The sequence below is a fragment of the Cupressus sempervirens genome, chromosome 7, assembly GCF_028749045.1.
Source record: "Cupressus sempervirens isolate cs-2001-9-10 chromosome 7, ASM2874904v1, whole genome shotgun sequence".
Lineage (NCBI taxonomy): Eukaryota > Viridiplantae > Streptophyta > Pinopsida > Cupressales > Cupressaceae > Cupressus > Cupressus sempervirens.
This window is the reverse complement of record NC_143124.1, coordinates 471,477,629-471,493,862: the sequence shown is the minus strand read 5'-3', so window position 1 is coordinate 471,493,862 and position 16,234 is coordinate 471,477,629. Positions and strand designations below refer to the sequence as shown.

The following is a 16,234-nucleotide window of genomic DNA, read 5'->3' as shown; positions in this document are numbered from 1 at the left end:
AATTTTCTCTCTCCACGTACCAAAATACTCTCTCCCTGTAATGCAACTTTTTAACCTAATCCTAAATCAAACTTCCCAATCCAAAATCTACCTATTAAAACAACTACCGATTAGAAATAAAGTTCATAGGTCAGTTAGAATGAGTTTGAAGGTAACATCAAGAAAAGAAAAACCATAACTGTTGATGATGCCTATCATTGTATTGAGATAGATCTCTTATTTCAAGGATGGAAGTGATGTGCTCAGAAGATTCCAAAAACCTGGAGTTTTATCCCAATGTGAAAGAAGTCACGTATCATATATGAAGTACCTATCTTCATAATCATACACAATATTCTCCAAACTCATGATCCAAAAAAGATATTAGACATGCACCTAATGCGTCAAATAGAGGTGACCAGTTTTGTGATGATCTATTCAAAGGCACGACTATTTCTTCACTGGAGGAGCTCAAGAGATTGAGGAAGGAGATCACTGAGGATTACAGGAGCAAATGGAGGGGTAGATTCCTCGATTCCTTCGCTAGCCATCATACCAAGCCCTGGCTCACCACTCTATCTGTGTTGTCTCCAATTTTTATCTTCATCTTTACATTAACTCAAGCTCTCTCCTCCATCAATGAAGTTGTTGCTTATTTCATTGAATAGGGACCTAAAGTCATCGGATAGGATTTCACTATGAGAGAGTAGAAGCGCATAATAATACCATCAAGTGATATAGAAGGATTTCAACGACTACTCTATCCTTTTTGGAGATGTTGAATATTGTGACAGAATTCGTGAAATGGGGAGCTTGGAATGCTAAAAGAAAAATGCTTTGGTTTAAAGGAATGGAGGAAATCAAAAAATAGTTTCGCAAGCACTTGTTCATCTATTTGAAAACCAAGAAAAAAGAGGCAAATTCACCAACAGAGAAAGAACATATATTTTTAAAGGATGCCTAAAATTTGTTTGACAAAATGAGCAGCCCAAATGCTAACAAAAATACTCCGAAGCCGCCACACATTGAGGGATGGAGTTGAAAATGTGCAAGACACCTAAGCCATTTGACATAATATCTATTTTTAATGATTAGTGCAACCAAAATAAAGCATACAAACTATCATACTAGCAACCTATCTTCCTATAACCTGTAGCACCAAAAAAGGGAATAATATATCAAAGAAAACGAAGCATGTGAACTGCTCAACAATTTGATCTTCCATCTCAGCTTTCATTGAAGATCACAAGAATAGTATTGACAGAACATTTGATATGGCTTATGAACTATTTGGCGAAATGTTGTGTACCTCAAGAAATTTCACCATAAAAATGGATTGGATAACTAATCTATGATATAGTAAAGCCTGTTTGTCATTGTATCAACTTTGGCTTTGTTCCAACTGATAACATTGAAACAAAGGAAGCAAAAATCATACACATGGTAGGAGAATTTTTTGATGAAATGCCTCTGTGTATATAAAATTTGGATCCTTCAAGTGAAATAGAGACTTTGATAAAGTTTCACAATTGCCTAAAGAAAATAGAACATAGAGTGTGGTACAAAGAAAAGTGATTATTGATTTCACATTCAAGCTAGGATAGTACTTGATAACTGATACTATGAGGTATAAATTTCAAATTAAAGAGCCTACTATGATATTAAAAAGCACACTTCCCAAAATATTAGACACAAAGATGGGACATATAGAAGTTGCAAACTTTTGGAAAATGATGAGAAGAGAAGATAAATCACCCCTAGAAAATTGAACATTGGAAAGTGGTCTAGCCCATGTAGGAGGACACCCACTTGCAATTCAATGTGTGGAATTAGTTTTAGAATGCATCAATGCATATGATAAGAATTCCAGGGACATCAAGACCTCAGGGGATAATGTTGTGGCAATGTTAGATCATGTATCTATCTCCATCACCTTCAGATTGCCAATAAGAGAAGAATTTATAGAAATATCTAAAGAAGGTTCCCAATGATGTTTCCATCAGAATAAGAAAACATGTCTGAATGCCATTGCTACGGGTTGGCTGGATCAACCTAGATGAGGATAGTCACAGTTGCCCAAAGTGTTATGTAGGAATATCTTTAATGAAGACATTTCTGATATGATAATTCTTCTCAATAGAGTGATGGGAAATCAGACAGCTAAATATTTTCAGGATTGGATGTTCTTTTACATTAATACCATCACCACTGGAAAACAATTTATAGATTGGGGAGAAATGATTAGCGATGCCCTTCATCACCAGTTAACAAGATTCAATGCAAGTCAAGGGTTTTACATGTCCTTGTACCTAATGTACACAATTGCAAGTACAAAATCATGACTTGGTCTAAATCCTTATGGGGAGTATAGCTTAAACATGAAGATTTATAATTATTACCCCTAGTTGCAATTAAAATAGAGCAATGCACACTTCCACAGGGTGAATGATGCTTTTTCTATGCTCACTACCAGGGAGCTACAAGGAGATATAGGACTTCAAATTTTTCTTAGAAGTAGCCAGTCTCATTAGTATTTATGGTAGCTTCTTCATACAATACCCCTGATTCAATAACATCTGCATTGGAGGTTTTCAAGATTGTCCTCTCATGCTGCCTCACTTCATAGATGACAGGTTGGTACTTTCAGAAGTTTGCAGGTGAATTGGCCAAGTAAACAAAAAGTGCAAGAACAAAAGATCAATTCCTTTCCCAATTGGCATCAAACACTATAGTTTTCTTTCCTCTTTGGAAGCTCAAAATATCGAGAGATCCATGGTGAACATAACTTTACACTCTTTCCATGGTCGCTTTCCATTTGATGGCAGCAGGTATGTTAAAAATAACTTGGCAGTTGGAGATGGCTATCTTGATTTCCCTACAATGGAAGATTATTGGGTGAACTATGAGAATGGTTTTGAAGTAAAAAAAAGGGATTGGATGATATTTATAGTACAAAAAATTATTGATTACAAAATGGGATGGGATGTGACAGGCATAACAGAGGATGAATCAAATTTGATTGATCCTTACTTCTTTGAGTAGATACAACTATTAGAATTGCCATATATTAATTGGTCTCTGCCAGAATTGAAAGACCTCAAGGAAAGGACTTTCTTTGTGATTCAACGAACTAAAACTTGGTTAAAGAATAAAGTTAAAGAAGTCACCACTACTAAATCAATAGGAAAAAGTAGTGCAAAGAATAATAATAATTCTCAAGAAGGAATTCAGTTTCAGCCATTCCGTCTTCTATCCCTCTGTCCTCGGGCTCTTTACATAGCACACAAGGGGGAGATGATGGTGAAGATTTGGATAAACAAGTTGATATAGTTTTAGCATGTGAACTCAATGCAGTCACTAGGAAGAAGAGATCAAAACCCAAGGAGGAGACTTTAAAACCAATTCAACAGATGATAGATGAAGCTTCTGAGATGAATACTTTACCATCATTTGTAGATGAGATGATTCAATCCATAGCATCTCCTACACACTCATTGTCTCCTAAAAGTGTAGAAGCAACTCAAGAGGTACCAGCCATAAAAAATGCACATAACTTGGATTTATTATCTATAGTTCTACAAGTTCCTTCAATAATCAGCACATCTACTAGTATTTTAACATCCTAGTTACAACAAAGTTTGGAGAGAAGGAAGAAAAGGATAATTCAATTGGAAGCACCCAATTTGGATGTTGTAGCTGACTTAATGCATAAAGGTACAAAGATAAAGAAGACTAAAATAGATTTTAGACTGGTAGTGAACCCTACTTTAGGTAATTTATCTGTTGAAATTGCACAACCAATCATAGAGAAGGACATAAATGAGGCAAATGAGTTTGATTTTAGGATCACTAAAGTGGATCTAGGCCAGACTACCCGTGAAGGGAAAGAACACAATTTTCAAGTGTCAGCTATGGTCCTAATAGAACAATCAAGGAGAGATAAGAAAGTTAAGAATCAACTCAAGTGTCAAGTCTGAGCCCTTTCTTTATGCATCCAATTGATGGTTGGTTACTCTTTTCCAGATCCTAGTTCATCCATAGAAAGTACAGAAGATCCAAAGAAGATGTTTGATGAAGAAACCATTCAAAACATAGGAGAATGCCAAACTTATGGTAAGATGGTGAAAACATGGGTAAAAAGCATGAAAGAACGAGCATCAAGCTTATTTTAGGATGTTCAAGTTGCATTTGCCAAAGCGGATCATATAAAACAAAGCATTCAGTAAGATCTAACAACTCTCAAGGAACAACAAACATTCTGGAGAGAAATTGATGCCAATTTAGTAGAGATTAAAGGCATGGATAGCAATATAGTTAAATCACTAAAGTTAATCAGCACTGGAGAAGAAGAGAAAATTGATATATGGCTAGAAAAGATCAAATGGAAGAATGATAGTATGAATGAACAGTTGGGTGAAGGAGAACAATTCTTAAACTCATGCAAGTTACTAAAAAAGAAGGCCTTGGGGGATATACCGATGATTGTAGAAGGTATTCCTATTAGTGAACACACTCTAAATCTGGAGATATCTTCCATTTTGGAATGCATAGAGACAAAAATCAGCATCAAACTTGGCAGTAAACAAAGTTCAGATGCTAGTGTTATGACAAGATTGAGCAGTCTCTCAATGGCATTGGACTCCTGTACTCAAAACTTGTTAGGTTGTGTCATAGAATTGGATGAAGTTAAAAAGAGACATAAGCTATGTAAGAAGACGATGCAGAGTTTAATCATCATAAAAAAAAACTTTGGCTCAGGTCATCAAATCATTTAGAGCGTACAAGACAAACTTGACTCAGCTGCTCACAGCACCTGTAGATCAAAAAGCAAGCTCAAGAAATATCAGTGATCATAGTTAAAAGTTAGAAGTGCATATGTCTAAAGTTGTCTTAGGTTTTATTCATGTATTCTTTAAAAAGGTCAACTTTAGAATTAACTTTGGTTTTTGTCAATGTCTTAACCTTTTTAACTGTAGTTAAGCATTGAAAGTTAGAGTTGGTTACAAACTCTTCAAAGTAACCCAAACTCTAACTTTTCGAGTAGTTACAAACCCAAAAAGTTGGTTAATCTAGATTGGCTATAAATTCCTAAAAATCAATGTAATAAGGGACTTTTTGGACTAGGAGATAGGGAACACTTATGGTCTGATAACAAAATAATTTTTAGAAAGTATGTACAATTATTATTTTTTTGTAATCAATTATTTCTTACTTTCTTGGTGCAAAGTAAATAAAGGAAGTACATTTGGCATTCTCTATCTAAGGAATTTGAATTATTGAAGTGTTGATTCATCTATGAGTATTTTCATGGTATGGTGTGAGTATTCGTGAATGGTTGAATTAGCATTGTGTCAGTGATAGTTCTCAAGAATAGTCTTGATTGCTCTCATTAATAGTTTACATCATTTTAATGAAAACATTGAAGGTGTGTGGTGCATTCACTATCAATGGTTTTCCTTTTTTATTTTCTAAGTTCTACTCATCTTTATTGAAAAATCACAAATCTTATCTTACGAGGGAGCTGCCCCTCTAAACGCAAAGGAAGGCTAGATATCAAGGGCCTATCCCACTATTGGAGACATCGATTTGCCACATACTCCATTGGGCCAAATCGTATATTTTCTTGGTAACAAATCTATTTACCAACAATTTTATATAAAAATGATTTTAATAAATATAAAAAATAATTTAAAAATAAATCTACACCTTTCTCCCAATATTGGGAGACTGATTTGAAAAGATAGAATTGGATTTGAAAAGATATAACGGCAAACAATTTCAAAGATAGATTTTTCATTATCTTTGGCCTTTATCAATATCATCTAAAGAAATTGACAAAAAAAACTCCAAAGATAGATTTTTCATTATCTTTGCTCTCTATCAATATCATCTAAAGAAATTGAAAAAAAAACTCGATCAATTTTTCATTCATTTCATCTAAACAAGAAAAACAATTTCAAAAATAGATTTTATGATGTAAAAAAATTAAATGTCGACAGTTTCGAAGATAATGAAAATTTCCATTTCATCAAAGATGAAAAAACAACTGTCGACAGTTTCAAAGATAGATTTTTCATCTAAAGATCAAAAAAAAAAACAGAGGTCGATAATGAAATTTTAACACAATCTCCAATCTAGTATCCCTTGTAACCTACCTATCTGTAATTAGATAATTTGATTTACTGTTTAATGTAATGAACTTTTCACATACATAAGACTTATATCCTCAGCAAAGAAGCACAAATTCCCTTTGCTAACAAACCATAACTTCTTTGATATTTAGAAAGACGTATCCTGGGTAAAATTGTCCATGAATTGAAAACACTGTACTTCATCAGATCAGGGAACAAAATCAAAATCAACATGAGATTTGAGTTATAAGTATAAAAGACAATTCTTTCGTAGTACTGTCTGATATATATAGCAGAGATGTTATGATTTTCATCTTTCTTCAGCGCTACAAGACGAAACAAAATATCAAAAAAAGCAAGAAACTTCAGAAAGAAGTCTACTCTTCTCCGAGCTTACCAACATGTTCTGAAAGCGTAGACTTCGATTCCCTCAACATGGAAATCCTCTTGAGGAGGTCCCTCCTCTTACTCGCTGTTCTCGGCCTCTCTCGAAGAATTTCACCCATCTCTGCCGACTCTCCATTTCTCACGACTTCCTGAATGATGAAGTTCAAAGTATCGGTTTAAACCATTTTATGAAATGTAAAGCGAAGATGGAGCCGAATCTCGTCCGCAAGCCTCATCTTTACAAGATTCCAGTAAGCCATGACGCTCATCTTCATCTCAAATGCCGCATCCAGCTGATTAATTTCTTTTGGCACATTTTTCAGACTAAATTCGCCAATCGCTCCAAAGTTGACAGTATCATGATTCTGTTTTATAGCTTCCTTAAACTTATTCTTCCATTCCTGCCACTTTGACTGGGACTCTGAATAAGTAGGATTGAGGGTAAAGAAAATGGTATTCTGCATATCGAGGGTATCTTCCACAAACTGCACACATTCCTCCCTTTTCTTGTCAATAAGAGCTTGAAAAGCTCTATGGGAAGCTGAATGGAGGTTCGGATAGATTCTATTTGCATATCAATAACACGGCATACAACCTTGTTTAGATACTCGCAAGTCTTTATGGCTATATCCCTGCTCCTCCTTTATGGCTATATCCCTGCTCCTCTCTGAAACAGAATCTATCCGTCTTTGTAAAAGAATTACAAAGACTGAATGTGGTAGGAAGTTCTGAAGACTTACACCTTGAGCTTCCTCCAACAATTTTACCTCTTCAACCAGAAACTCGTCGCGCTATGGTTTCTGTAATTGCACTTGACAGATCTCCCAAATAATTCTCAAACATCCTATGGAGGCTGGCAACACAGTGCATCTCATGTTCATCTGGAAACATTTCAATGTCCCCCTGTACAACAAGCTTGTGCAGCATACCTTTGATAGAACCCACGAGACTCATGAACTGTGTCATGGCTTCTGCAAAATTAGAGACATTCCGAGGCAAAGCATTCAGTTCTGATTGCCTCTTAGAGAGTGTGGTGTCAATCTTTTTGACTAGTAGGGATCTGTTGTCAAGAGTTCGTGTTCTATTTGCCTGGCCTGAGAAATACTTTCATTTTCTACCCTGTTTCTCACACAGACATAGCCAAGACCTATTTTCACTGCATTATCTGTCACTTTCTCGAACACGCCCTCTGGGGCTTTGTCTACCTTAGTGACAACAGCCAATGTTCCCTCCCTCTTTTCATCTACTCGTTGGGACATTCTTATCGACTCACATGTGCTGAAATCCACGGCAGCAGATAATACATTCAATATTCTGCTCTCCTTGGGAGCTATGTATTGCATTACGATGCTTGATACTTGCTCGTAGATGTCATGGGGTTGTCCATGCACAGGCACCCTAGTGATTCCTGGAAGATCTACCATGGTAAGATCTGGGGCATTGGGCTTGCATACATTGAGTGTTATAGGAGTGTCCTTAATACTCTTTCCACTTCCCGCAATTTCCTTTGTTACTGAATTGAGTGTTTCTGTTATGCTCGATTCTGTAATGCTCCGATTCTTTCCATTGTATTCAATGACGATTTTAGCCCTCACCGGTCTGCAGTTATGCAATCTCAGAATGAGGGGCAGTCGCGTACAAATGCCCTGGCCTCTTGGAAGGCTAATGCCAGCTAGAGATTCGAGAACATTCGACTCCCAGATGACTGGTCTCCAACAACAACAATGCTTGGTAGATTGATACCTTCTTCTGTTACACCCAGACCACGCAGAGTGTCCACGGCGTCCAGCAGGGGGCGAATGCGGTCATTGTAACTTTCAATTAGAGATAGGGTTTCCCCCGTCTCAATATGTAGCTTCTCAAGCATCGAAGACATCACCTCTCGATTTTCGGCTGATGTTTGCGCCATTCTACGTGCATCAAGACAGAATTTTCTTGGAAAAAACATTTGTTTTAAAATCCTCTACAGTTAACGCCATTATGGGGTATAGAAACATAGACAACAAATATAAAAACGGGCTTCATACTACGAAACAAAATGTCTAAATAAGAGAACAGTAAATGTCACGATGAAACAAGCAATTTGGTAATGCACAATGAGGATCCAATTCTCTGTGTTTTAAGGCATGCAGTTTTTATTTTCTACACTCGGGGCAATTTTCTCTTAAAATTAAAAACTAGGCTTTTCGGCGACCTCTAAAACTCCTCAAATTAAAAGCTAGGCTAGATTATATTTTGCAGTGCCTAAAAGGGAAGTACATTTTTTAATGCTGTAAAACAACAGCGATTGGTTGCTAAGTTTATGGGCAAGAAAACATGCATAACAGCGCAAATACATTCTGATTGTACTCGTTCTTAAAAGAGTTTAACCGGAAATTTTAATTTTGCACCGGGGTTTCATGAAGTTCAAGGAACTATATTGATTTTGCAGACAAATTTCATGAAGTTCAAGGATTTTGCAATTCAACCAAAAAGGGAATAGCAAAAGCCATAGAAAAAAACAATTCAACTAAGGTGGGAAAAAAATAAAAATGGAAATAGCATTGCAATTGACATTATGCAACATTTTGCTAAATAATAATAGTAATAAGAGCAGCTCTGATAAATTACTCGATCATTAAGCTATTTTGGTGCCTACCTTTTACATACCTCATATTAAATTGTGAATTGCATTGGTGTTCTCGTTTATCAACTAAAAGGAAAAGAAAAAAGTAGGCATATTAGCTTTAAAATACTTAGTTCAAAGTATACAGGATTATCAGAGAAAGTGGTTAGCTGATATTTCAACAGAACAATGCCATGATATATTATTTGCCATTATTAGCATGAGAAAAGGAATGTTGACAGAAGGTTAAGAATAAGTTATCCTTCTAAATTCAAATCCAAAGGCAAATTTACAGGCTCAAGAAAACATTGTTCAAACTTATCAGCCTGCAGAAAACAAGGTCTAAAGCACACTGAATTAAGAGAAAGCAGTTAGTAGTGATTACAAGAGAACAATGGGAGCACGAATTCTTGGTGATTTTATAAAAGAATTCAATAACAAATGATTTGCAATTATAGCAGAGGGAAAAAAATGTTAACAGAAAAAGAGGAAAAACATTAGTTACCCTTGTAAATTCAAGAACAAAATCTGCCTGTTAATACGAGAACGAATGAAGGCAAACAAATTTAGCACAGATGAAAGTGTGGCAAAGAGACTTACAGAATTTTTGCTAGTGTTTTGGCAGCGACAAGTAACCTGCTAAAACCCTACACAATATCCACGTGTATGCTCGTGTGTCATTTGTTTGGTATATTGTGCAGAGCTCAAATACTGATAATCTCGATTGAAGTGACAGCACAATCAAAGAATTTAAGTAGAATTATTGTGCACTTATTTGACACAAAAAGTGACAATATTGTAAGTCCGTGTGATTTCACCAAATTTAATCTATTTTGTTTATATTTTTAATGCTAGAAGCTTTGCTATTATCTCATTTTTTTTTGGAAGAACCTATGTTAGAAGTTGGTGTGCATCAGGGATGGCTTAGATAGTCGACCTCCCTCAAGAGGGACAGAGCAGAGTAGTCCTTCCCTCTAGTCTCTGAATCAAATAGAGGTGGCACATAGTTTTAGGAGTGAAGAAGAGTAGCTCTGCCTTATCACGATGTGGTGAGGTTTGGTGACAATGCAAGGGCCCCTCACTTAGTGAAGCATGGTAGCTTAGCCAATGTTGCAATGACTCAATGGGAGTTGTCTAAAATCTGAAAGCTAGGAAAGTAGAGTGCATAGTCCGGTCATAGGAGAAAAATAGATTGTCTGAGTAGGAGCATTGGGGGATTATGGTGAGTTGTGTGGGGAATGTGTTGCGAAGCCAATTATCTTTGTTGGGCGGTATCATAGGGTGTGTGGAACAGGCTGCACATCTAGGTTCCTTGGTGGATTGGATTTGTATTGGGATAAGGTAGCTCAAGGGTTGTGGTGTTCTAGCATGGCATTTGGGATAAGGTGTTCCAGTGGAGTGCTCAAGGTGAGCCAAGCCATGAGGTAGATCCGTGTCAAGTAACTAAAGAGGCAGTTGTACGACATGGCTTGAAGAAGTGAGTAATTGATGCAGTGCAAGGTAGGAGAATCCCCAAAGGAGATGTCCAAACCCCCAACAAACCAACACACAGTGGAAGCACAACAGCAAGCAACAACAATGCAAGATCTAATATCAAATCACAATTCTTTATTCATAAAATAACTGATTAGATGCAATATGCTTAACTGTAAGGCCTTCTGAGTTAGGGCCAAATACAAACAGCAATAACAAAACTAGTTCTACAAGATCTCGTAAGATCCAGTTATCGCATGCCAATTCGAGCTAGTCAAGATTCACAACTGGATAAGAACACCAAGAAGAATCACACTTGTACCCTCAGGTGCACCAAGCAATCGTGTAATTCCTAAGTCGTAACCTTAGCTCTTCAAAATTCACATCTAAACTTCATCCCCTTCTCCAAGCTAGATGATGACAACTACCTAAAGACTCCACAAGATCCCTTACTTATACCCAACTAAGCCACAAATCAGCCCAGTGCATAACAAACTAAATTAAATCCCTTACATTAAATATAGGTCGAGCCACAAGTCGACTACAACACAAATTAAATAACATACATAAATTAAATTCCAATAGTTGGCTCACAAACAACTTGGCACCAACATAAACCAAGACCAAGCCAAGTGTCAGCAAAACAAAACTGAGCACCAGTAAATTTCCAAGCACTGCCAAGCTCCATAGACCATGCTGAGCTACCAAACCATGCTGAGATCGATAGACCATGTCGAGCTTCATAACTTAAGCCCAAAATCCCTCCAAATATGTAGGATTGCCAACAAGCCTAGGATGCTCAAGCATCAGACACCCCAGGTTCAAAAAGATGTTCTAGTAACTGGAAGAACATCTTCTAAGATTCAACACATAAATCCCAAATTGATTCCTCACATACATTTCCTCCAAGTCTTCAACTTGTACACTCTTTCCCTTGTTCTTATCCTGCCTCTTCACATCCATCTTAGGTGTATTATGGGTTTGTTTTCCACACTAATCTCCAACCTTCTCAGAATCTACCAACTGAACTCGCCTACCAATACTCAGGTTCCTCCTACCGAGCACTTCATTCTGTAAAGGAATCAAGGAAAATTTCCTGCCACCTTTCTCAACAGTAAACACATTCTTGACACAATCATGCACAACCCTGCAATCATACTGTCAAGGTCTACCAAGCAATACATGACAACTATTCATGTCCATAATATCACACCATAGTTGATCCTTATACTGCCCAATCTAGAAATCAACAAGGCATTGCTCCTTCATTTCCAAAGCATGTTCACCTTGCAACCAGCCAATCCTATAAGGATAAGGATGTCTCACTCTCTTCAAATCAAGTTTCTGAATCATCTCCTCAGCAACAAGGTTATTAGTACTACCACCATCTACAATCACCTTGCACACTTTACCACCAGACTTACAACAAGTCCTGAATAAACTAGTCCTCTAACAAAAATCTAATGTCTTCTCACCAACCAGTACCCGCCAAGCCAACAAACTTTCTACTTTCTCAGGCTGGCTGTCTTGAACTACAACCTCACTCACAACAACATTTTTCCTTCCAATTGGACATTCAAAAGATCTATGCCCTTATTTCCCACAACTGAAACACTTACCTCTAAATCCACCTCCACCTGTTCTCCTTTTTTGATTAGCAGGTTTTGATTCACTTTCAACACTCGATTTAGCTTGTGACAAGCTATCTTGCTTCTCTTTCCTTCTAGAATTACCTTGATCTTTTCTCTTCAACTTATCCTTGACCTTGAGGGCATACTAATAAGCATCATCAACTAAAGAAATATTCAGCATACCAACCTCATCCTAAATATTGAATCTCAAACCATTAATATATCGAGCTACCTTTTCCTTTAACAATTCTCCATGACTAGACCAAATAGTCAACTTGTAGAACTCCTCAGTATAATCTTTCAAAAACATATCTTTTTGTTTCATATTCTACAACCTTTTAAGCAACTCAAGTTCATAATCAACAAGAATGAACTTAGCTTTCAACTTAGTCACCATCAATGTCCATCTAGAGATCTTCATTTCACCTTCCTCTTTTTTGTCTCTTTGCAATTATTTCCACCAAAGAGTAGCATGTATTTTCAACTTAGTTTGTGCCAACCTTACTTTGAGTGGATCCTCAATATCCTTAAGCTCAAAGTAGTCTTCCAATTCAGCAATCCAATCAATTGGATCTTTAGGAGTCAAAGTACCTAAGAAATTAGAAACTTCCATCTTATGCTTCAACTTCAATTGAGATCGAAGTCTAGCAAATTGACCAACCCTAGTTCCAATAGGTCTCTCCACACGATTAGTTATGTCCTCACTACTAGATCCAACAACTTTAAAGTCTTCAGAAACTTTCTTATAACTACCTTCAGTACCCACATGCCTAGGTCCAGCACCTAAAGCACTTACAATTTCAGCAATCATGTCACTCTTCATCAATGCAATCTTAGATCTAAACTCTGCTCTAATCTTCTCTAAGATCCTGTTTTCCTTAGCATCACTAAGATCATCAATTGTCATAGGGTCCAATCTTCTTGGAGGCATCTTCCAGAATTTTAGCAAACCCTAAGCAACAAATCCACCAATCTAGAAGATCAATCAGCCACAAGATCAACCTTCTCTACAAGTCTTGGTGTAAATTGCCACAACTTCGACGATATGTTCACACATTTAGGAACAAACTTCACTTTGATACCACCTAACATAGTGCAAGGTAGGAGAATCCCTAAAGGAGATGTCCAAACCCCCAACAAACCAACACACAGCAGAAGCACAACAACAAGAAACAATAATGCAAGATCTGATACCAAATCACAATTCTTTATTCATAAAATAACTGATTACATGCAATATACCTGGTTGTAAGGCCTTTTGGGTTAGAATAAAATACAAACAACAATTACAAAACCAGTTATGCAAGATCCCACAAGATCTAGTTATCACACGACAATTCTAGCTAGTATAGATCCATAGCTAGATAAGAACACCAAGAAGAATCCACACTTGTACCCTCAGGTCCACCAAACAATCCTCTAGTTCCTAAGTCATAACCCTAGCTCTTCAAAATTCGCATCTACACTTCATCCCCTTCTCCAAGCTAGATGATAAAAACTACTTTAAAACTCTACAAAACCCCTTACGTATACCCAACTAAGCCACAAGTTGCCAGTGCATAACAAACTAAATTAAATCCCTTACATTAAATATAGGTTGAGCCACAAGTTGACTACAACACAAATTAAATATCCATACATAAATTAAATGCCAAAAGTCAACTCATAGACAACTTGACACCAACAAAAACCAAGACCAAGCCAAGTGTGAGCAAAACAAAGCCAAGCACTAGTCAATTCCCAAGCATTCCCAAACTCCATAGACTATGCCGAGCTACTAGACCATGCTGAGCTCCATAACTTAAGCCCACAATTCTTTCAAACATGCAACATTGCAAGAAAGCCTAGGATGCTCTTGCATCAGTAATGATGGCTTGTGGTGCATGACTGAAAGGGGTGAAGTGATTCATAGGCAAAGCTATGGTGGCATAGCCAAGTTGGAAAGGGAGTATAGTGTCCAAGGGATTGGGTGGATCATGGAATAAGGGAATGGTGCTCAAGTAGGCCTATATTACAAAGAAATCTAGGATGAGTAAGATTGCATGTATGCATGAAGGCTTGGTTTGAGTACAGTGGATGAATGAGTAACAAGGTGTTCGCCAATGCAGGCATGTAGACATAGACATTGTGTCAATGCAGTTGGGGCTTAGTGCCTGGATTTAGGGTTTGGCTAAGGCAGTTAGCAGTTCCAGAGGAAATAGGGTGGGGCTTCAAGGTTCATAGTGAGCTTGGGGAGACCACCAACAGATGGTGTGTTGTGGAGACAAGGACGTGCAAGAGTAGCATGCAATATTTGGCTTGAGGACTCTAGGATGTTCCAAGGTACCTTAGTAGTGCTGAGTATGTTTTGGCAGTATGCATAGTGAGAAGGAAGAACTCATTCATCTAATTCATTAAAGGTGGATGCATTGTTTAGCAAGGGAGTTGTGGTGATTCTCGGTGTAGGGGTGGAGTGCTTGGCTTAGGTAGTAGACAGAGTTGAGCAAGGATAGTTGTGCTAGTTCAAGGAATTCAAGGAGTGACATAGAGGTGATCAGGGGTGATCAAGAGACTCAAGGAGTTAGGATCATGTATCACTAGGTTTGGAGTAAGGTCGTCTTATGGGGGACAATGAGGCGAAGACACGATAGGGATTAAGTAAGGTGTTCAACTTGGGCTTAACAAGAGTAGAGCTTGGAGCTCAAGGATGCATGCATGATGCAACAAAGGAAGTAGAACCATGGTGGTTCAACATGCACTTCTATTTTGCAAGGGTGTATATTTAAGCATTCAAGTGTGGAGGCACTTGATGAATATTGGGGGCAAGGCATAGTATAGGTGAATGAAAAATGGAAAGACCAAGAGGGAAGTTAGAAGAAGTGATCACTAGTGCCACACATGGTTAGAGACTCTAAGGGACAAGGCTCATCCTAGGCATGAGGTAAATCTATCCCCATGATGTTGGCATCAGAGTATGATCTGTACAAAGTGTGGCTTTCAAGTTGTTTCAGAGCAAGATATTTGGTAGATTGGCTTTCCAAGGGTTATACAACCAAATCTTGGATTTGGCATCAAGGATACGTAGGAGATGTTCAAACTAATATGTAGCCAGGGATAACTTTAAGGAACCCCCCTCCCAAAATTTATAAAATTGTGGCGAATCACATGTCATTTGGGTGAAAAAAAATTAATAGTGTTGGTGAATTATGTGTCAATCGATGGATATTTGGTGGCAATTTTTTTTAATAGTTTAGACAATTTTTATAAAATAATGGCAATTATAATTTTTATTTTTAATAAAATTATTAATATTGATGGCGAATTATGTTTTGAAATGTAATAATGTTAAATGTATTATTTGAGAACTGACACTGTCTGATGATCCAAGCCCAATGGTTGAGGTTTAATTTTGGCCAACATTTCTTGAAGGAAGAAGAATTGTCAAGGTATTCACTAGAATGTTGACACGTATCAAGGTAAGTTTTCTATGGAGTACAGTATCACTCATAAAAAAAAATTCACATAGGAAAATGGGAATTTGGCGAATGATGATCATCGAAAGAGACACTCAATTAATTTCGTGGCGAATAAGAGTAAACATTAAAGAGAACTATGGGCAAAGAACTCAACTACCAAACTGAAATTATGTAATAATAGTGGCGAATGTTCTGACCACTATATGAGTTTTTTATAAAATCTGGGCAAACCGGTCAACTAGTATATGGTGTTTTTTTTAGCCAATTTCTATAGCCCAATCGGGACATATTAGCCAATTGGAAAATAATAGCCACTAAAAAAATCCCTGTATGTAGCTTGTGGGAGTTGATATCAACATTGTTGGAAATAGTTTCAGCAATGGAACTTGGCTGTGGAAATCAATATGTAGCATGGTGTCACAATGCCATAATGCAAAGGTAAATGTGGTACGACAAGGTGTTGAGGGTTCATAAAAATGCCACTTTAGTGAAGATAGAAATGTCGAGTACATTTAAGACTAGTGCATAGATGGACTACGAGGAGCAATGAGGCACAAGAGTTGTTTGTAACAA

At 37.2% G+C, this 16,234-nt stretch overlaps 1 pseudogene; it reads right to left on the bottom strand.

Moving 5' to 3' along the window:
- Positions 1 to 6,487: 6,487 nt before the first annotated feature.
- On the bottom strand, positions 6,488 to 8,406 carry LOC149547586 (dynamin-related protein 4C pseudogene; annotated as a pseudogene).
- Positions 8,407 to 16,234: the final 7,828 nt, after the last annotated feature.